The sequence below is a fragment of the Amblyomma mixtum genome, chromosome 6, assembly GCF_055824585.1.
Source record: "Amblyomma mixtum isolate Tamu chromosome 6, ASM5582458v1, whole genome shotgun sequence".
NCBI lineage: Eukaryota > Metazoa > Arthropoda > Arachnida > Ixodida > Ixodidae > Amblyomma > Amblyomma mixtum.
Genome location: NC_143017.1, coordinates 46,874,207 through 46,897,584, shown reverse-complemented (window position 1 = coordinate 46,897,584; position 23,378 = coordinate 46,874,207). Strand labels below are relative to the sequence as shown.

Here is a 23,378-nt window from a genome sequence, read left to right as displayed (position 1 = left end):
AAAGCGAGGGAGACAAGTCCAACACAAGCCAAGGAACGCACAGTGTGAACGCTCAGTCCACGAGCAACGACACTACGCACAGCGATCCATGCTACCAGCTTCACGCAGTAAGTGGGCGAAAACCCTGCCCCAAATACCTTGTTGACGTTGAAGTCGAGGGAAGGCACCTAACGTTCGAAGTCGACACGGGTGCACCATGTTCTCTGATCAGCGAGGCTGTTTACCACCAAACATGGCCAACGAACGCCCCGAAGCTTTCGAGAGAACCCCTTGACTTACGCACTTGGTCGGGAGAGGAACTTCGCAACCTCGGATCGGCGCAAGTTCGTGTGCGATTTAAATCAAAGGAATGTTTGCTACCACTGCTGGTGATGAAAGGAACTGGCTGCAACTTACTAGGACATGTCTGGTTTTCGGCGCTGCACATCTGCGTGCAGGGAATTAAAGGGACACTGAGGAGAGCACTATTAATATGTTTTTTTTATAGCAAAATCCGATAGTTCAGCATGTCTTTGCTTTGTTGCCACTTGGCCGACAGCGAAAGATGCATTTATTTCTAAGAAATTTGGACTCGAAGTTGAAAAAGTTTTTCCCGCCGCTCTGATTCAAACTTGGGATTCTCCTATGACGACACAGGACTAAATGACGTGAAACATGACGTAACGCAGACTCCGTGATTTTTGACGGCCAGCAGAGCAGCCTATAGCAGCAGCCGAAACGAAAGCTACCGCCGGCCGCACGTTGAAGGCATCTATCGGCTATTGCGGCCGTCGCTACAGTCGCTTCGCTTACGTTTGCACTGGCGTTTTGCCAGCGTTACGATGGATCTCGTTCTCGAAGTCGTCAACGAAGTTCTCGCAAATAAACACCTTTAGCATACCGTGTACCTTGTTACCGCTAGCGGAATACCGGGAGCCCCGCTAACGCCGGTGAGCAGGCGCTGATTGGTCCCGATGCTTCAGGCGCGCGCGTAGCTGCCGGGCACGTGGCGCTATCTGGCGACGTCAAGAATATTTGCGCATGCATTGGCTGCGCCTCAGTGATTCGTGGATTCTCGGGTCCTAGAGTTGCTAGAACCATTGGTTCTAGCAACACTGTTTTGTTCTATGATCTCATCACGCTTGTACTTGCGAGTTTGGCCAGTGGCGGCGATACCTGTATTTTGGTTTTTGCTCTTTTCTGCGTTACGTTACGTTGTCAGTATGAGTGGCGTTTTTTGTAATCAGGAGCTGGTACTCTGCCGATACAAGCCAACTTCAATTTCTCCTCAGTGTCCCTTTAACCAGGTAGCTGGGCCAAGTCAAAAGCTCCGAGAGGTTCTCGCACACCATCCTGATGTATTCAACTCTGACGGTGAGCGGGATCCATTTTTGGTGATATTTGTACATCGACTGTACCTCGCTCGTTGGTTTCATAAATGTGGTTCAGATATCTCCGAAAAGCTAGTTTTCTCTGCTTTCAAAACATGCATTTGGTTTAACGATAGCTGCAAATTTGTTTAAACTGTAAAAGAAAACGCAAAGATGAAAACTGGCAGTTAAGCTCAACTTGTCTCAGGAAATGCAAAATTGTGAAAAACCTCTCGTACCTAGAGAAAAATCTTTCGAGATACGTTGAGACCTGAAGCTAGTGAGCATGTTTAAGCATTTAGAAGTACCGCGTGTTCTGTCCCTGTTACGAAAAATTCCGCTGCGCAATCTACTGAACTATATGGGCTCAAAACGCCGACTATAAGGTACCTTATGATGGTATTCGTCTTTCAATAAGTAATTTAACATCTAAAATTGCCTGTATTTTCAGGAATCGGCGAAAACAGCATTCAGCTGCGGCAGAACTTTTCGTCCAGGCGAGCAAAGAAGCCAGTTTGACAGACTGCGCCATCTGGCGAGCGGCGTTAATTTCAAGGAGCAGACGACATGCACATCCGAAGAAACCGCGCAAGGTGCGCATTCCCGCCCCAAGCCGTGACATCGGTTGCCTCACCGCTCGCCAGATGGCGCAGCCTGTCAAAGTGGCTTCTTAGCTCGCTTGGACGAAAAGTTCTGCCGCAGCCGAATGCAGTTTTTCGCTGATTCCTGAAAATTCAGGCAAGTTTAGATGTTAGGGGTGTGCGAATATTCGAAATTTTCGAATATAATTCGAATAGTATATTTTTAGTATTCGTATTCGATTCGAAATCTAAGTATTCGTGTTGTTTCAAATATTCGATCCGACGCGAATATTCGTACCCAGCCGGATATTCTATTGGTAGCACCGGCGTTCATTTCGGTGCGCAAGGCTTATTAAAAGAGACATAACAATATGGCGGCGCCCAGAGCAATGCGTAACGTTGGGCCATGCAGTAGCTGCCCACGAAACACAAAACGTCTTACGAACGTCTCGGAACAGCTTCAAATGACTACAAACGTCTCGCGCTGTGTTCAAACGTCTCATAGATGTCGACAAGAAGGTTTCCTCTGCGGCGTCTCTTAAACATCTGCAGTCAGACGTTTGCTGTGAAACTTCTGTGAAACATCTGTAGTCAGATGTTTTCTAGACTTGTTTCTAAAACGTGGAACTTGAGACCACGTCAAGGAGATGCGCCAGTAATCAGCAGAGTTGCCACCGTGGATTAAACATGCTGTAAATCACGGCACATAAATTAGATGGCCATCCTGCTTGACGTTTCGAAGAGCAGGCGCGCCGGTGCAAAGACCGCGCTCTTTGTATTCGAACACAGAAAGCGCGTTTTCTCCTGCGGAGCCCGAATCACGTTCCACATCGAGTGGAGCTACCGCCACTCGTAAGGCTGGATTTAGGTAACATATAATTGCCCTGAAAGCCGACGCGAGTGAAAAAATTTGCTTCATGTTGCGAACGCCTCTGTTACGCCTCGGCTAGCTGGCGGCAGCATGCGGATTGACAGGCGCAGCGCACGCTGCCTTCGCCGTCTTCCTGCCGCCTTCGCCGAGCTCGCTGAGCCTCGCTCGCGCGGTTTATCGCGCAGATCACCCGCGCGCTATCTTTTCGTGGCGGCGTATCTTGGAGGCAATCTTTCTTGAGTCACGCCGCAGCTTGCTGCTTGGTGTCGCTCCGCACGGTGGCGATGCAGGATAGTTTGCCAAAATGGTTTTAGCCGTTTAAAGCAGAAAGAAATCTTAGTGGAAGCTGCAAGTGCTTAGTTTTACATGAAAGTATTAGATTCAATTTGTTTTTTGGTTCTTTGATGATTTGTTTATTTTTACGTTTAGAAATTTAGTACTTCATTTGGTCATTTGGCGTTGCAGAGGCTAGCGATAGCTACGCGCGCGAAGCGGATGCTGCGCACGTTGTAGTACGTTTCGTTGCGCACTTTTTTCCGCGCTGGTTGGCACTTCACGCCGCTGCAGTTTGCATTTTCCCCTTTTTCTGCGGTATCGTTTACTACCAGTGTTGCACTGAGATGTGAGCCTCGTTTTCAGCAAAAAGTAAGTAACCTTCCATTTCTCTTCTGTGGTGAAAGTGTCGGCTTTGCCGGCTAAGCCACTAACGCGCCTGATTGAACCTTTGGTTTACAAATCACAAAACAGTATCAGCCAGTGTTTTACATACCAAAGTGCAGCGTTGAATGTATTAAAACAGGGCATTTGCACGTATTTGAGCTTTTGTTAAGTGGATACAACTAGGCTGCTATCGCATGCGAGTTGCTTTCTTTACCAAGGCGATGACAAGGTGAACAGTACTCTTGCCAAGGACTCTCATCTGGCCACCTGTGTGCTCCAATTCTCCTTGCTGTGATTGCCGTCAGTGAAACTCGCGTTAAAAAGGCTTTGGTTATCTTAACTGCGTCAAGCTTTTATTTCATTGCGATTGAGAGCCCCGGCACAAAGGTAGTTTACTCAGTGGTGCTGCTCTGTATGTGTGCAGGCTGTTCGACAGTGCAGTAAAGTACTACGGCTCTTTGCAGGCATGGCAGCTTTTATTTCTTGGAAAACCATTGCACCGTGCACAGCCGGCGTTGTCCCTACTTCACTGTGTACATTTCGTTTTGGGTACAGGCTGTTCAACAGTGGTTTTCAGAGGACCTCCTTGACTGCTCAACTTCTCAAGTTTTGGTAAGCACGCTTTGCAGCTGACACCTTTTCTTTCACTTCATGATTTCTTGTATAGGTCTAGGCTGTTTGCTAATGTTCATTCCACAAGCCCCATTATTTGTTTGTCCTTTAGAACTCCAACTGTTGGCCGGAGGAGCAAGGACCTGGTCTAGTTTCACGCAAATGAATAGCAGCACCTTGTACTTGGTTGTTCAGACGACTTGGCCTGGAGATTGTTTCAGTTCTGAGGTGGGAACCTGGACTAATGCTTCTTGTGCAGTGGTGTAAGCAATCTCTTGCCCACTGTTTGAGCTTCATCGTACAGATTAGAAAGGGCTTCTTTGGCAATGCAGTGTTAGAAACCTTACACACACGCACTTTTATTTGTCTTATCTTTCAGATGTGCCCTGTGTGGCTGTCAAGTTAAGGTCCAAGATTTAACACATCTCTGGTGTATACTGAAGTGATGCAGGCATTACCAGGACAGCAGCATCTCTGCTATGTTTTCATGTGACGGTGCAAGATGTCAAACATCAACCACTTTTGATTCAGCCACATCTTGCAGGTAAGAGAAAGCCTGTTTGCAAGATGCAGCTTTGGAGGTTCTATGAGTACAGTGTGCATCACAGTAAGGCAGTGCACTTGCTATTGACTGCTTGGCTTTCAGTGTCCATGCACGCTGTTTGGATTTTGCTTCTGTTAAAGGCCTCCACAGTGATTGACATCTTGAGTTTATGGTGAGCCGTAGCACTCTGCTGAAATGCCGCTTGCAGTGACATCATATGCATCTATGTTTTTAATTAGCTTATTTTATTGCCTGTGCTGTCACTCCTTGCCATTTCCTGGTCTTATTTGCTTCCGACTCCTCATTGGCCATTCTACATGCACCTGACTGACTGTGCTTTTGGTTACTCTTATATTTTTCACTTCTGCAGGCTGCTGAACCGAGCTGGATTTGACTTCCCCTTGTTACCGTCTAGTTGGCATCCTCCTTGCAAGAAAAGCGATTTTTGGAACACCTAGCGAGCTCTTCAGTGCCATCCAAATCACAGCAACTTGCTCATCAACGCATCCGTTGTGAACATGCCCGGGGCCGAATGATTTTTTGATTTAACAATTGGTTGCTGCTCGACACTTTCCCGCCATCCAAGTGCTTACCGTTGCAACGTCAGCCAAACCAGTGAAGCGACCTCCTCCGTGGCTTCTAACATTAATTTCCTGATCCTTTTCTTTTTTGTGTGGTTGTATATGCACTGGATTCAATAAAGAGTTACGCAGTGACTGAAAAGTGTGCTAGCATATGCATTTATGGCTCATTACTACAGCCATACATCCCTTGTAATGTGGGCTCATTGTTCGGGTCATTGCAAATCAGTTTTGAATTCATTTTTGAGTGGTGTATACCAGAAAAATGAACTATAACATTTTTAAAGCTTTAGAGGGTTTAAAGGCAGCACTAAAATCAGTCTTGAAATGCGTAAAATAATACAGGCACCCATTTCGGAAAAAAAAGGAACGTCTAAAAAAATTCTAGAAAAGTTCTACCTCAGAAGTTTTCTAGCCGTATAAAAGCGTAGCGTTAGCAGAGCTAATAGAGGGCTAATAAACGTCTAAGTCTAAAAAACTGCTTAGGTGAAACTTCTAGATGTCAAGCTTTTTTTCCGAGACTTTTTTTAGACGTCTATTAGCGCTTTTTGTGTTTCGTGGGTGGCTACGCTGGTGAGCTTCTTTGTGGCTATGCCTGCGAGCTGGTATAGTCAGAGCTCTGCACGAAATACCTCGCAATACGTGACAGTTCAGCGCCAAGTTAGAGGGCATTTTTGTGACTGGAGAAGTCGCTTCAGCTAGAACGGAACTAACTACTTCTGCCTGACCGTGTGGAGCAGCAGCCGGTTTTCCTTCACGACAACCTTTTATGTTCATGCCAGCAACGCGCTTTTGTACTTATGGCAAGCTAGCCTTAATCAATGTTGTGTACTAGCCATCTTCTCTGATATTTCCACTCTTCTATGAATATTATGCGAGACTTTGATACTTTTTGTGCAGTCGTACACATCTTCTGCGTTCATTTCATCACTGATAGTTGAACTGTGATGTTCTTGGGTGCTCAAATAATGTTTTGTAGTGGTTAAATGCATCTGTCCTTGATTATTCGATATTCGATTCGATATTCGGAACCAAGTATTCGTATTCGATTCGTATTCGAAAAATTTGATATTCGCACACCCCTAGTTAAATTACATATTGAGAGACGAAGACCATCAAAAGCTACCTTGTAGTCGGCGTTTGAGCCCAAATAGTCCAGTAGTTTGCGCAGGAGAATTTTTTCTAACACGGACAGATAAATACGGAACAAGCGGTACGTGTATAAGTTAGTTTATTAGCCACGCTTGTTTGAAAAGCATAGAAAACAGAACAATGTTATCTGCAATAACTTTTGGGATATGCATTGTACTGCGGCGACTTTTTGTACAGTTTGAGATCGTCTAATCGCTCTTCGATTCTAAAAATATCATTTTTCTGCCTTGTTCAGTTCAAAAGTTATTCCTGATCAAAGTTAGCGTGTTTTTTTAGAAATTGTTAAAAACGGAATGCTATACTGTTCAGGTAACCAGCGTGTGGCAGTTCTGAGATTTTGCGTGAAGAAACTTAATACTTAGCTCTACGCGGCTAAGCATCGCCTTTACTCTACAGCTTTTGGGGAATGTGCAATGTTTAGTTGATTTTAGCTACCTTTTTTGTTCTCCTTATGAAGGGCACAAACTCTTGAAACGTTCCGCGGCTTCTTTCTTTCTGTTAAATATACTCTTAAAATGTCGGTCTCTCATTCTTTTAATCAACTTGTAACAATTAACAACAACAAAGTCCACAAAATACAAACAATAATAGCATTAACTCAGCGACATGCGATAAATGTAGATAAATGTAGGGAGCCTGCATGTACCGGTTTTTGTACATGCAGACATGCAGGCTCCCTAGATGATGATGATGATGATGATGATGATGATGATGATGATGTAGCCTTCCCTTTGTAACGGGCGGGCGCCTACCAAAAGTGCCCTGGCTGGATAAACACACACATAAATGTAGTAAATAGCGCCATCTACACCAATGTACGTGTACTAAATAATCACAGTTCAAAAGAAATAACAAAGGTGACGCTGCTAAACATTTAAAATCAGGAGGTGTTCACGAGAGGGAACGATATCTCTACGGTGTTTGCACGTTTCCCTCCAGTTTGCCCTAGCCTCTGTAGTGTGTGTCGCGTAGAGTTTGTTACTATTACCTAGAGGGAAAGCTGGTGGCGCTACACTTCAGCCATGACTTCAGCCACCATGGACGCCCAAAGCATCATGGGGCGGTGAGCATGGAGGAAGATGGCGGTGAGGGCGGTGAGCTACTTGTTGCGGCGCAGTCGTAATTTTTTGGGGACATGGAGTGGCACTACTAAGACGTTTCATTTCGAAAACGCTGTTCGTGTGTGCGCAGTAGTGCGCAGAAGACTCTTGCGCGAGCGCAGTGGGCAAAACTAATAGTAGTGAAAACGCGACGACACAAGACGCCAATAAAAGGTTTCACTTTTCTGAAATGCCATTAAAAACCTCTTATAGTGTTTAAGCAACAAATTTTTTTAAAACATATTTACTTTTAAAAGTGCGCCTGGTAATTACGAAATGTTAGTTTTGTAGAGTTCATTACTTAGCCAATAGAAGAGCTAGCCATCCCTTATTTTGGGCGAACTTTGCACTTAAATGCTTTTCTGCTCGTTTGTTGCAATTTACAGACAGGATATTGAACGTTAGGACATTCTTGAATAGCGTTTATTTTTGCATTATTTTTTGGCGAAAAGTTCCAGTTCTGCAGTCGGTAGCTCATGATGCTTTGAGCGCCCATGGTGGCTGAAGTGGTCTCGAGGGATCTCCATGCAAACTCCCATAGACGGGCTGCCAGCTTTCCCTCTAGGTAATAGTAAGAAACTGTATGGTGTGTCGAACTTCCAAGCAGATTTCCGCCATATTGCTTTGCTGGATTGTTTTGTAGCGTAAAGCTCACTACGCGGGTCAGAGCTGAGTTTTGCGTGAGTGTCGCGAGAGGCGCAGCTGCGTCGCCTCCTCGCCACAGCTGGTGCGAGCTCCTCTCCGACGCGTGACCTTACTAGCCGGAGCCGTGTTTACGACAGTTGCACCGCGCGCTACTGCGCATGCGCGAGGAGGGTGCGCGGAGAAAAGACGGTCGCGCTCGACATGTAAGCTAAGGAGAGTCGAGCCGCTGCCAAACGGTACAGAAGACTGGAAAATTAAAAATTCTTCCGATCCCGAGGTTGTCGCCTGGCAGTTCGCCGCCGAGCAGCATTAGAGCAATCGAGCCAAGGCGAAACGTGCGGCCGAAACATCGGAGCGCTTTACGCTACGTATATCCAGGCATAGCAGAGCTAAGCCACTGCCAATTTTTTTCACCTGACGCTACGAAACGCATTCTGGGAGTCGTATTATTTCTCGATGACAGGCTTGGCATTGCCATATTCCTTCAATGCTTTTTCGAAAAAAGCATTGAAGGTCTATGGCACTGCTAAAGCGACAGGAAAGCGAAAGAGACAGGCTTTCGCTTCGTGCTGCCTGTTGTTCGTTGTTCCGGCTAGCGCTGCGGAGGGGAAGTTGGAGAGCGCTCGATTCGCCTGCACTCACTGCACCAGTTCGGCAAAGTTCTGCGGCAGCGACGGTGCCACGGGTGTGTACCGCTAGTTCCGGCGCTTTGAGCGCAGTTTGGCACTGTCTGCTTCCAAAACGGATGGTCGAGTGCAGGCCTGGTCGTCGCTAGCCTTTGCGATGCCAATGAATTGCAGCCAGCTGTTTACAGCCTACATCAGCGGCTGCCAACATCTCGTATCTCATGAAGAAATGTTCAAACAGCACATCACAATACCATGTTGCCATGAACCAGCCTCGATCCGTTTCTTTGGAGAACTCGAGCAGCGTTCTAGCTTGTCGACGAGTGAAAGTTACTTGAGTCTCCGCCGTTTATCACAACCCGCAAACCATCATCTGCTTCCATGGCGGCTGCAGCTGCACTATTTCAGCACTAACCATCGAGAAGGTGCAGTTTTCCTGAACTAGACTCGCACTTCTTCCAAACGAATGCCGTGGTTCAGAGGGCGCCATATTTCACCGCTGAAATGAATCCATGTAGCATATAAGTCGGGTACAACTCAAGGACGAAGCAGCACATGCCCATCAAAGGAGACCGCCCAGCCAAGCGCGTCGACCGAACAGTTTCCTGTTCGGTCTCCACAGGTGCGCCGCGACAGCACCGGTGGAGACTGAAGCCGCCACGACAGGTCTGATGCCGAACATGACCCCACCTGTAACATTCAGCGCTCTTGCGCAAAAGACGCTCTCGCGCGGACATATGCGAAATGTGAGCACCCCAGCCCTCCCTCCCCCCCCCCCCCCCCCCCACTGTAGTGGCCAGTGCAGCTTAGACAATAAACGGGGGCACCACTCCTACTAGTACCTTCTCCTTTCTCCCAGTCTTTTCATACTTTTATTTCTCTCCTACCTGTCAGATCGTTATCACTTTCCTTTCTGCTGCCCCAGCTCAGGTGCTCCTAGAGACGATGGCAGTAGCCGGGGCAGCAAAATCTTTTCCTTTCTTTTTGCGATATTATTCTTTTAGCCTTATCCCGAACAAAGGACATCCACTCTCGGCGACACGGGGACAAAACGCCGTCTCCTTCCCTCTCTTTCGCAGGCTTGGCTGCATGCACAGCCACAGAAATCGACGTGACTGGCTGGAGGGCTCCCTCTGAGTTGCATGTGCCGCTTTGTTCTTTAGTTGTAACTGACTATAGTGCTGAGAAGTCCCTTCTTCCGGAACTGGCAAAAAGGACCGTCCCCTTCCCTTTCCAGCTGAGCCAAGAGGTGCGCGCCCTACTGCAGGCGGGGTAGACTAGCGCCGCAGGAAAAGGAGTTCTCGGAAAATGATTACAAGCATGTTATAAGCGGTGTTTACATGACGGGATTGAATTGAGGATTTGAGCTGAAAACCGGTTACTGGGTTCACGTGAACACCTAAGAGTCGGGTCCGGGAGTCGAGGGAGCGAGTCCAGTCAACTCCGCTGCAGGGGGTGGGTTGACTCACTCGACCCCAACAGCAGATAGCATGTAAACCGGATGGAGTCGGAGTCGGGTTAGTGGAAAAGAAGGTGATAAATGCGCACCTGTTATTCGCTTGCGCCATAGCGCCTCCGAGAGAGCCGTGCATGCCGCAATCTTCCAGGCTGCCACTGCCCTTTCTCGCTGCGCCGCACGACGCTTGGTGCCGCTGCTGTTGAACCGGTCTCTACTCGCTAAAATCGAGTTCATGTAAACACGCAGTCGTCAAGTTGGGCTGACCTTGCTCAACACGATCTCCTGGCTCGACCCGCCGAAGTCGGGTTCATGTAAATGAGGCTATAGTTGCCTGACAATAGACGGTGTGAAAATAGCAGCTGTTCCTTCAGTTTCCAGGTACGCGCGCGCGGACACGCACGCATACACACACGCGCGCGCGCGCTTTTATTTCGAAAGCAATACTACTTTCACTTTCAAGCCTTTGCGGTGCGCCGGCGGTGCACATGAAATGACCTTTCGCATGACCTCTGAGTGACGTCACGCCGAAGAGCTGGGCGACCATCTCGCGCCGTCCGTGTGCGACGGCGGTGCACATGAACGGCGGCCTGAATGGACTGGATTGGATTCGATTGGATTGTATAACCGATGCATCGCCACAAGTCTAACCACAACCACCACCACCAGCTACACTAACAGCTGAACCATGGCGTAGGTATGGATATTGCTTTCGCAATTACCGGGCTTAACCAAGCTAAGCCAGAGCGAATTTTTTTCCATCTTTGATCCAACCCAAATCGAGGCAAATAGACGCAAGGCGCGTAACATATACATTTCAGCACGCAATGGAAAATTCTGGAGGGAATAAGCAACCTAATGATGTAAACTGGATGCAAGAAAGACGTACGTCTAACATGAATAAGAGCACGCAGTTGAGGGTCCAGACGAGATAGGGGAGGGGGTCGCCCTAAGTGCCTACAGAACTATCGCTTTGTAGTCGACCCCCCCTTTTTTTTTTGCAGCGTTCCTGCACACCTCCCCCCCCCCCACCCTTTCTTCGTACAATGTTTAGTCTGAGTCCGCCTCGTGAATGGTATGCATCTGTACTGCATTTTTGTGAACTTTGGCAAAATTCTGTCTAGGTTGATCGGAATTGGTTGCAAGGTGCCGCCGCATGTACGACAGATATTTTCTTCTAAGGTGAACACATTCCGACACCCTGCGGTGCTAGCCCTCTACAATAGTAATTTCATGTCTCTTGCGCAATGTCGATTCATCTCAAGGGTAAACAGAAATTGACAATTGCCCACTTCTCTCTACCTTTTTCTTTACCAACCATAGTTTATAAGGTTGGACAGGCATCCGCCAAGCGTTGACTAAATTGTATAGCTGTCTTTGTTATAGTTTTCTTATCATAGATGTAATATTATTTGATAAAAAAATGTATTATTTTGAGCGCTAGAGTTGGCAGGTTACACTCTAGACCAGGAGTGTTCCGACTACTACTAATATTACTATGCATCAACAGTGACGCGCAGAAGACAAGGGCAGAAGGAAGGACACAAGAAAGGCACCGATTTCAACTATAAGGTTCATTGAAAAAAAAACGATATAAATATATACATGGGACATAAATATAGATGATTTGCTTGATATCACACCTTTCTTATTTTTGGCGTCCGCTTTCTCTTTTCGCTTACTTAGTAATTTGCGCTGTGCAATTATGTCCACTGTATTATGTCCAAGTTTCCACTGTATCGACGTTGCGCCTTTTGCGGTGCGGGCTGGGCAGCATTATTTTTTTTTTCTTTTTCTTTGCTCCCACTAATATATGTCACGACATTGAAAACAGGAAAGTCTGTAGTCGGGTAAAACTCAAGAACGAAACAGCACATACCCTCAAAGGAGGCCCTCCAGATAGTAACATCGACGGTACAACTTTCTGTGGCTACTCAGCCAAGGCTAAACAAGACAGGGAAGGAAACGGTCCTCTGTTCCCGTGCTGGGCATCGTTATCCCGAACAAGGATCACCCCACCTCTGACGCCGTTTCGACAAAGACGGTACCCTCTTTGTCCCGGCTCTCCAACTTTTTCCCTTCACCCTTCCGGAACCATAGACCGAATAAAGGAAGCCCCACTCGCTTTGGCTTTGGCATGGGACAGGCAGAGAAAGAAGCATGCGGAACCACCCCAGCCAACACCTCCCCCCACGCACGACGGGGACTAGCTGCCGGGTTTGCCATGGTTCGTTTTTAATCCTCTGAAGGCAGGCACAGCAACAAAAGAAAAGCCTTCACGCAGCGCGGGTCAAGAAAGGACGGACACATATCTCAACCAAAACCAGTCTCGGGTAGCTCGGGGGCAAGACGGGTAAACACTTTCTCAGTGATGGATCAGTGTCATAGCCTGGTGGCAGAATCTGAACTACTCGCAAGATGGCGGCATCGGTCAGGGAGGAGAGGGGGAGAAGAGGTCGACGCCTTTGGCTAGAGGGGGCCTGAGGGGCTCCTTCGAGGGGCATCTATCGCTTCGTTCTTTTGTTGTGAGGAGAGACAACAACCATAGAGCACTGTTTAAAGAGTGGGTATGTGTTCACTCGCTGGTACTGCTCACTTGCCTAAGCAACCTGTTCTTAACTTCGCAATGTCAAAATCTGAACACAAGATTTTCTTCGCAGTCAGGCAGGTTCCTTCCTTCTACGCTGTGTACAGACCACCGGACTCAGCACTTGATTATCTGCTGAAATTGCAGTCCCACATAGCTGAATTTACCGAACATAAGGAAATTGTTCTGGGTGACCTTAACCTTCCTGGCATTGATAGGGAACATTTACGATCAGGCCCTGAGTCGCACAGCAACGGCAACATCCTTTTTGACATAATGCTTGCTCATGATCTTGTCCAAATTGTCCGAGATGGGACACGTATCCCCATGCAGTTCATCATGTTCTATACTCGACCTTGTTTTCGTCCCACAATCGCATGCTGCAAAGCGTTCTGATTGCGCACCTATCTTGACAACTGTCAAACATTTTGCTCACGCTGATGATGTCGGCATATTAGGTTTTCTTGAAGCTCATTTCGACGAATTCTGTGGTGAAAATGTGGAGTTACTGTCGGAAAAGTTCAAAGTTTTGCTTATGCTGCCTTCAAAACTTTATTCCAGATCGAGTATAAAGAAAGGAAGATCAACACCACGGATGACGAGGAATATCATACAACTTAAGCGGAAGGCAAAACGCTTGAGAAAGAAAGGTTCTGCAGCCCATGCAGTCAGCGCAACTCCCCTTGCACATTACAAGCTACTGAACGGGCTAAGCACTTCTACTAATTAGTACCACGCTTCCAAATTGTACCAACGATGACCATCAAAAGTACTGGAACTTTTTAAGAGAAAAAAAACAAACCAGTTAATCAAATTTTTCACGACGGATTGCTCATAAGCAGTCCAAGGCAAATTGCTCATCACTTTAATTCCCACTTTCGCACTGCTTTCCCTCCTTCGACTTCGCGTCCAATGCCAAAAACCTCACTAATTTCTCAAATGATTTCGCTATTACAAACGGAGGGGTTGTTAGCATCCTCCTTAGGTTAAGATTTAAATATTTGCCCAGTAACACTGAGGCACTAGTTAAATTTCTCATAGTCATTTTTAACGTCGCTGTGGTCCGCTACACTGCCACAGGACTGGAGGTCTGCGAGAGTTTTAACAATTTATGCGTTTCGCGGCGTCGCCTTCGCCGTTGTCCGTTGTTACCAGCAGTTGGAAAGGAGAAAGTAAAAGCGCAACCTCCTCCCCGCCTTAGCAACCGGCGCCCCGGTGGGGGGCACAGCTGTGCATAGCAACCGTGACGTCACACAGTAGCGGTAGAACGAGCGCGCGCGCGTCGGCGGTGGCAGCTACACTGCCAGGGTTGCCAGATTGGGCGATTAATAGCCAAATTGGGCGACTTTTTGTCCGAGTTTGCGTCAGAAATTTCGTTTTTTGCTATGTGGCTACTTTTGGGCTATCTTTTTTATGCGTGAAAAAAAAAAGTTGAAGTAGTTATAATGTGCTCTGTTACATTATACAGGGACGGAAATAAAAGGCATGTTGGAATCAAAATGCAGACTATAGCACGATAAAGAAATTGAGCGCGTCTGCTACAAAATGGCAATTTGAAAACGCTGTGTTCGAGAAAACTTATGTGTGTCAGGCGGTCAAGGATCATGGCCTTTCGATTTCTTTTGTAAAGAGTGGACACTCCGTGAAAGTTGCTCCCAGGAAACACTTCACGGGCCATAGATTCCACTTAATCCGCGAACTAACGCCACCCGCCGCGCGCGCCACCGAACTTAGAATGCTGCATGCTGTCTGCACATGTGAGCGTTCGGCGTCCAACCTTATAAGCATGAGATGCGTTTAGTTCCCATTGAACCTTGGCGGCAGCATAGAGGGAAAACACTAAGAGAACTTGAGTCTCCCTGCGTGGTGCCAATGCGTAAGCATGCTCCTGTTTCGTTTCTGTTGCGCAGTTTTGTGATCCTCGCATGTTAACCGTAGACGTGGCCTATAGTGGTTTGTGCGTGCGCTTTTGGTGCTGTCCTTTCCTTGTGTTTTTTATTCTGGTTCTTCGGACTTATTCTCCTCAAGATACGCATAAGGCAAGTGATGCTTACGCATTAATAAAGTCTTTTTCTCTCTTCATATTCCCGTGGCGGACACAGCAAGCGCGTGACAAACAAGAACCTACGCTGTTTTCTGCAGCCTCAAGCGGAATACGCTCAGTCCTCGAGTTTCATTGCCAGCTATGCGAGAGCGCCGTGTCCGTTGGGTAATCTGCGTGCACTCACTCACGCGGAGCCATGGCGCCATCCTTCGGCGCGGCGCGGAATTCACAGTAACGCGGAAGTTAGTGGCATGGCATGGCATTCGATCCATCACTACCAGATTTTTATGCGTAGCATATTGCAATCACTCAGTTCAGCCCTTGGGCGCGGCCGGGCAGCCACCAAACCACGTGACGTGACGTCACGACAGCCGGAGGAAAAACCGTAGGTAAAGATGATGGCGATTCTTGGTGAGAATTGCAAACACAATAAACAGGAAAAAAAGTTAAAAAAGAAAAAAAGAAGGAAAAAAGAAGGAAAAAAAGAACGGTTGAGCATGGTGGCGGTTGCCACCGCCCCGTTTCAAATGGGGCGCTCCTATCCATCCATCCATCCATCCATACGTCACGGAGGAAAAGCTGCTGAGAAAATAATACCTCGCGCAAAAAGACCGCGCAATATGCAACGCATTCTTGGCGTAACCAAGCTAAGCCTGGGCATCTTTTTTCCTTCCTCCATGCTACGAGAACTTTCGGAATGGGCAAGTGGGCGAAGTACACCCGGAACTATAAGAAGGAATGGGAAAAGGAGCCGGAATTCAAGGGTAATATGTTTTTCTCTTTATTGCGAACGTGCTGTTAGTTAGACTGAAGATAAAATCGACATAGATTATCATCTAATGGCATATCCTCTCTTTATGCTGAGCTCATGTATATTATCGAATGTAGCTTCTAGATGGCGCATGCTAGATGCTTTGAGCTGACGTTCTTAGCGAGAACCTTTCTCTAAATGCATAAAATTGAAATGTGAGGCTGCGTAAGTATACAAGGCATTTTCACCGTCGATGTTCCTAAACTGCGCGCGAACATTTAAAAGGTGAAATAATCCTAAACTAGAGCTACGTTGCGTTATAAAGCGCCGCCGTTCTTTTCCGCGGGCAGACTGGCTGTCGTCACCCGCCTCAGGTGGTATGGCCTACTGCCGGGCCTGCAAAGTGGAACTGCGGCCCCATCTTCAGGACCTAAAACTGCACCGCACAAGACTCAAACATACACCAAAAACATGAAGCTTTCCGCCGAAGCGATGGCGGGCCGAATGCTATCGTTCGCGGAAAGAAGACCGAGGTAGCTCTCCGGGTCCTCTGATGAGCTCAAGGCTGCAGAGCTGCGCCTGGCTGCTCATGTTGCCGTCCACGGTAGCTTGACGGCGGCTGACCACCTGGCTTCAGTGGTCACTGGGTGCTTCCACGACTCTGCGTTGGCGTCGGCACTGACATTGGCCAGAACGAAGTGCACTGCACTGGTGACAAGAGTACTGGGACCAACGTTTAGAGATGAACTTTTGCAAGACATGACTGGTGCGCAATATTCGCTGATTGGGGATGAGAGCACGGACGTATCACGCACGAAGGAACTAGCTGTCGTGGCGCGTTTCTTTTCTCGCAGCAAAAGTGATTTTGTCACAGCCTTTCTCGGCCTTGCGACAGTACGGCCGATGCATCTGCGGAAGGGCTATTTTGTCAATTGAAGGCGCTGCTGGCTGACAGCAAACTTGACATCAAATACTGCGTTGGCCTCGGCACAGACGGGGCAAGTGTTACGTGTGGGCAGCATTACAGCCGTCACACAAAAATGAAAGCAGAGAATGCTCGACTTGTGCTTGTAAAGTGTGTGTGCCATTCCCTACAGCTAGCTTGTAATGAGGCAATCGGTGTGCTGCCCACCCAGATTTATTACTTCGTACGCGAAACTTTCAATTGGTTCGCGCATTCTCCAAAAAGGCAGCAAGAGTACAGGGAAACGTACAGTCTTTGTCAAAAGTAACCAGGCTGCATGGTTTGCTTCTAGCTCGTACAGTGGAGCCCTTACAACTTTCCTGAAGCTGAATTGGTTGTTAAAGGTAAGGACTGGGGGTCTTCTTACCTTCCAACGACTTTTGATCTTTAGGAAAGTCATAAGGGCTCCACTATACAAGCTAGAAGCAAACCATGCAGCCTGGTTACTTTTGACAAAGACGGTACGCCGCCATCACCTCGGGCGGTGTCCCGAATAAGCTGGTAGGTGTCTGTGCGACAAGATGGCTGAGCATTGCACCTGCCTTGCGTTCAATCATGAAACAGTGGGCTGCGCTGCAAGCCCACTTTGAAGCAGCGAAAAGTGAGGAGCGCTGAGGCCCTGTCAGGCTAAATCAGGAATTGATTTCTTTTGTGAAAACGCTGATACCAAGAGTCGTAACTCCTGGCTACGCAGAGCCTGACAACGCGGAATGTGAGCAGCACACATTACATGTCAGGGCATGTGGCATGGGAGTCCTTTTTCTTGACTGCCTCGAGAAATCTTCCCTCAGCGACACGGATAAAATCTTTCTACTGGAAAGGTGCCGCAGCTTTATTATAGCGTGCATTAAAAGCGTGCTGAAGAGGCTTCCTACGAACCTGAGGCTTCTGAGCGACCTTCAGCTTCTAGAACCAAAAAAATTCGCTGTGGCTTAGCTCGGTTAAGCCCGGTAATTTCGAAAGCAATATCCGTACCTACGCCATGGTTCAGCTGGTAGTGTAGCTGGTGGTGGTGCTTGTGGTTAGACTTGTGGTGATGCATCGGTTATACAATCAAATCCAATGTAATGTAATCTAATCTAATGTAAACTAATATCATCTAATCTAATATAGTCTAATCTAATCTAATGTATTCTAATCCAATCAAATCCAATTCAATCTAATCCAATGTAATCTAATCTAATTTAATCTAATCCAATCTAATCTAAGGCCGCCGGTGGTGGCACCGCTACTACTCGCAGACGGCGCGAGATGGTCGCCCAGCTCTTCGGCGTGACGTCACACAGAGGTCATGCGAAAGGTCATTTCGTGTGCACCGCCGTCGCACGGCAAAGGCTTGAAAGTGCAAGTAGTAAAGCTTTCGCTTTAAAACCTGAAGAAATACTCGTTCGAATTTGTCCAGCGTTCGTTCGCTACTTTTATAGCGACCGATTCAATTTCTGCATTGTAATCCGAGTATCGCCTCCTTCAAACGAAAGTCGAGAGCCTGGCAGAGGGTTCCCCGTCCACTAGTATATTCTGGGTAAGCGTGAGAAACGCAAAAAATGCTGCTGGCCTGCCGATGTTTCCACTCATGTCTGAGCTGGCACTTTCTTTGTTATCGCTACCCTTATCGAACGCCGCCGTCGAACGAGTGCTCAGCCAGGTTTCACTAATTAAAACTGATCTGCGGAACAGAAAGTCGAATGAGACATTGGAAGCGGTCCTGCACGTGAAGTTTGGCCTGGCCAGGAACGGAGGTTGCTGCAAAGATTTTAAAGCGGGTCAAGAATTTTTGTCCCCTTTCAGCTGAGAGTTTTTTGTATGGATCAAGCAGTTCCGCGTCCTAATCAACTCTTGATGCTTAAAATCTTTCCCCACCATGCATTATTCTATATATCTTCAACTAGATTTTGTACCAGCCGCTATTGTACTGGTCTTTGTCTTGAAAATTTTTTTTTGTGGTTTATCATTTAGTGTGTTGTGTTCAGCGACATCGTAGTTTATTGCGTGGTGCTATTTGTGTCTCCTTTTGGTGATTTCTTTGTTACTCAGAAAACAGTAAAACACTGCATTTGTGATGAAGACGGCATTTCGCTTATCATGAATTTGCTTGCATGCCGGCATTGCTCCACTCCTTGCATCTTGGAGCATTTGCTTCCCGTGGCACACGGACTCCGTGACGGTGCGCGCAGCACGGTGTTAGGTTGTTACACCAAGCTCCGTGGGTAGCGTTGGCCTGGCGGCCCGGGGCCCAGCTTCCAGTTTCAGGAGGTCCGGCGAAAGACGAAGCGTCGTTAACGTTTTAATGCTGCATAACGTAAGAGCGACCAGAAAACGCCCACTCAGCGAGAACAGACACACGCAGAAGCAGCAGCTTCTCGAGGACGAACCACCGACCGACGTGGAATGGCCGCTTTATAGCCGCTCTGGGCGGTACAGGGAAAGGAGGGGAGAGTGAGAACCGTGCGCGCGCGCCGTCCGAGCGAATGTGTCCGGACCCGCAGCTCTGAAGCAGACTCCATTGAGCCGAGGGCACCTCCTCGCGAGTGCTGGAGAGTCGTTCTGTCTCCTGGGCGCCGCACTGAGAAGGCTGCGCGAGCGCAGGCACGCACATGCCCACACGCACGCACGCACGCACAAGCACACGCGCGCGCGCGCGCTCGAGGACACGTGGTGTGAACACGTCCAAACCCCCCCGGGCGCGTCCAGGCGAGGCTAGCGTCGTCGCTGGAATGTAGTGCCAAAATGTCCGATGCCGTTGGCCGGGCGTCCGCCGCAGCCGCGCTAGTTAGCGCACATGACGGAGGCGAAACGGAATGAACACGCCGTACGCACCACCTCAGACATCATGTGCGGGAAAGATATCTAATATGCAGATATTCTTGCTGAAAATTAATTCAATACGCCTAAGAAATCTCGTCACAAAAGCAAATACTTTAGGCTACTTTTGGGCTACGCAAAATTTTTGCTTTTGGGTACATTTGGGCTACTACGGAGGCCAATTTGGCTACCTGAGGTCGGAGCGATCTGGCAACCCTGTACACCGCCGCTCCTTCGCCGTAGTAGTAAGAAACTCTATGTTCGCCATAGTTTTTTTCCCTCCATGCTAGCCATACGTTTCGTTACAGTGTAGTTTCGTTGCAGTCGAGTGAGTCACACGCATATAGCTCCGAAGCGGCCCAGTGATTCGGCGCCAAGCGGTTCGGGGAAGCGGCAGTGGGTTGACCACAAGGCTTTCGCCAAGCACACTTTAGAATTTCCAGTGTCTTCGGTATTTTTTTTAGGAAAGGAAATGCGCAACGCGAGCGTTCGCACGGGGAGTCAGACGTGCTGCTCGTCGGCTCCGGCGATTTTCAGCCGGAGCAGCGGAAGTTTCCGCCTGACCCTAGCAAGATCATCCCCAACGTGCACCGAAAGCTGTCGGGAACATCTGGACACCAGTTTTTTCCAAGGTGGGCCCGGTTAAACCCCTTTTTCGGGCAACACATGGCCCGATCGGGCCGGTGGCGCGGCTAGGCCTAACGGCCGAACCGGTACCCGGCACATCGGGGCCTCTGGCCACTGACGCCAGTATGGCTGCTACGCAAATCTCCTGCCGAGGCTACGACCCGGAAAACATGCACTGGACAACGGTTAACCCAGCGGCAACCGAAGGCCCAGTTTCGGCAACGGTTACCCCAGCGGCAACCGGAGGCCCAGATTCGGCAAGATTTCGCAGCGCCGCGTTGAACGCCGCAGTGCTGCGCCGAGCGCAAGACCAAGCCTTAAAGCCGGCGTCCGTAGACGCGGCCGGCGTTCACGCCGGAAACCAGCAGTCACCCGCCCCGCGCGCGGCGGGCCGCAGTCGGCGACTGCTCACGAAACCGCCTGTTATTCCCAAGCCTGCTCCAGACGACTACGTCGTCGTCATCAAGCCCCGGACCCGCGTCTCGTTGTACGAGACTTTCCAGGAGACCGGCTACGGCCGGGCGTTCACGGCTCTCCTGGGCACGCAACCCGCAACAGACCTTACCATAATACCGGTAAGAGAACAAAACCTCATTATTGTTCAGACTGCGAAACCTGAGCTAGCCGACCGTATCATCGGCGAATTTGAACTTAATGGACCCGACGGGAGGGTCCCCCTTGTGGGGCACCTGCGCCAAGACGGCAAGGACGTCTGCTACGGCGTCATTACCGTCTGTAACTCTGAAACTACGGACTCGCTCCGTATATAGGCTCCAATGGCGCTACGGCACCATCGTGGAAGTGCGAAAATTTGGGACATCCAACAAAGCGAGACTGACTTTCGCCGGAACAGAGAAGCCACGTTTCGTGCACTACGACTCGGAGCTTGTACAAGTTAGGCCTTACCAGCGAACCATTCCAGCCTGCCGACATTGCGGTGTGGTCGGCCACCGCGTGGACGCCTGCCCCGGCCAGAGGCTGGACCGGTGTGGCCTGTGCGGACAGCATGCTCTACTCGTTGAGGGGGTGCGGGCCCCTCACCAGTGCAACCCAAAGTGTTCAGTGTGCAGCGGGGCCCATGCCACGGGGGGCCCTGCGTGTACGGCTAAATATCGCGCTATCCAGCCCCCGCATGCCGAGCGCGGGCGTAAATCGAAGCGGAACCGACGCAGGCGTGGCAAGCGTCGCCCGGACAAGCTGAAGGCCAAGGCTGCCGACCAAGCCATGGACCAGCCTGTGAATTCCTTTACCGGGAGCCAGGGGAAACCTCCAGCTGCGCCACCGCCGCCTCAAGCCGGTGCAGCGAAGCCCCTCGGACCTCCCCAGAACGGCGGCTCCAAGACGTGGGCAAACGTTGTCAAGCAACACTCCCAGGTGAGCGGCGCGGGCAGGGCAGCTTCTCCCTTCCCTCCCCCTTCCCAATCCCAACCACGGCCAATCTCTGCCGAACAAAAAGAAATATCTGCTCTCCGCGAGCAGGTTGCAAATTTTCAAAAGCGCCTCGCAATAGCGGAGGCCCGCCAAAATTCCCCCAACCACACCTCTGCCTCACCCGCAGAAGGCAATGGAAAGCGACGCAACCCCTTCAGGACAGGCTGCGCATGCCCTCACGGCTCTCGAGGCGAGAGTGAGCGCGCTCGAAACTCAAGTTAACAACAGAATATCCGCATTGGAAACGCAAATCAATGCCACACTTACGGCGGCACTCAACAAAATTAGCCACCTTGCGGCATCTATCCCAAACCTCATAACCGCTCAGTTCGCTCAACTCACCCGCGCTCCCAAGCGCGCTGGCCCGCTCAAAACCTTCGCAGGCCGGCAGCTCAAAGCGTCTAGGCGTCGAATCGCCGGAGAAGAAGAAGAGGTCCCCTGTGCCATCCCCAGTATAGAGAACGCTCCTCTCTTTGGAGCCACTGGCTCTCAAGCCTCCTCTCTCCAAACTCACAACTCTACCCTTGATCATGGCGGGCGCCCCTAGAAATAGGAAGCATCCGCGAAGCAATTCGATCCCTTTTCAAATTGTACAGTGGAACTGTCGCGGATTCAAGGCACGCACAAAGCGAGCCGATCTACGCCTTTTCCTTACAACTTTCCCAGAATTACCTGCTGTGGTGGCCCTTCAGGAGCCAGGAAATGGCGCCACCCTTGCCAGTTACACGGTGTACCAGCAGGATGCGCAGAGCTGCCTCTGCGTACATAAAAATTACACGGCCTCCCAGGTTGACCTGGATCTTAGCGCTAATTTCTCCTATGTAATGGTGACTATCCTTCCGCTACGCAAACAGGACCCCCCATTGCACATACTCAACATTTACTGTCCCCCAAAGCTACCAAATGTTACATTCGCAGATATCTTCAGCCGGGCTTTGAAGGTCGCGAATCGGGATCCCCTCATAATCGTTGGGGACTTTAATGCTCCCAGCACCTTATGGGGGTACACACGTGAAGAGAAACGCGGACGCAAGTTGGCGGAGCTTGTTTCCACACTGTGCCTTACTCTTCACACGGATCCCGCGCAACCCACTCGTATAGGTAACTCCGTTACACGCGATACGTGTCCGGACCTCACCTTTACGAAAAATATTCGCTATGCAGATTGGAGGAACACCGAGGAATCCCTCGGTAGCGACCACTGCATAATTACCACTACAATCCATACCAAGCCACTCACAAGACCACAGGCCAATGCAAAACTACCCGACTGGACAAAATTTAGGAGCAGCTACACCAATCCTCAATCGATAATGGACCAAGGATACTCAACGTGGTCCCAACACCTAGTATCCCACTTGAAATCAGTCGAGCAAAATGTTCAACTCTCAGAGGCGAGCCCGGCGGTGGATAACCACCTCCTCCACCTCTGGGAGGCACGACACAGCCTAGTCCGCCGCTGGCGTCGTCAAAAACACAATCGGAAACTCAAAATTCGCATCGCGGATGTCACCCAACAGGCGGCACAATACGCGGCCCAACTCGCCGGCTCCAATTGGGTGCACCGATGCAACACTGCAGCTCGGCAAATGTCGAGTCGGAGTACGTGGCGCCTCTTTCGCGCCCTTATTGATCCGGCACAAACCCGTACTGAGACACAAAAACAGCTTCAAAGGGCTATACATAACTTCACTGGAGACACGGCCAAACTGGCCGATGCGCTCCGCGACAAATATTTGAGTATACACCAGGATCCCCGTGGTCAGGCGTACTCGTATGCAGGTTCCGAGAACGCGGATTTGGATCAACCGTTCCAGCTCCATGACCTAAAAGCGGCCCTGGCTAAAATGAAGCGAGGTACAGCACCAGGCCGGGACAAGGTGACGGTAAAGCTTATTGCCAACCTCCCAGATCCCGCCTACGAAACTCTCCTCGATTACTTCAACACTATCTGGATTGGAGGCACACCACTCCCCATAGATTGGAAAACGGCAC

At 49.3% G+C, this 23,378-nt stretch overlaps 1 long non-coding RNA gene across 3 annotated transcripts; it reads left to right on the top strand.

The window, feature by feature from the left end:
* Nucleotides 1-2,809: 2,809 nt before the first annotated feature.
* On the top strand, nt 2,810-5,337 carry LOC149338991 (uncharacterized). Of its 3 annotated transcripts, XR_016283470.1 has the most exons (5): nt 2,812-3,446; nt 3,926-4,073; nt 4,186-4,336; nt 4,453-4,617; nt 4,988-5,334. It is a non-coding gene; the product is annotated as an uncharacterized LOC149338991 (long non-coding RNA). The 3 variants fall into 3 exon arrangements; XR_016283468.1 differs by having other exon boundaries at nt 2,810-3,446; nt 4,186-4,617; nt 4,988-5,337; XR_016283469.1 differs by having other exon boundaries at nt 2,814-3,446; nt 4,017-4,073; nt 4,186-4,617; nt 4,988-5,333.
* Nucleotides 5,338-23,378: the final 18,041 nt, after the last annotated feature.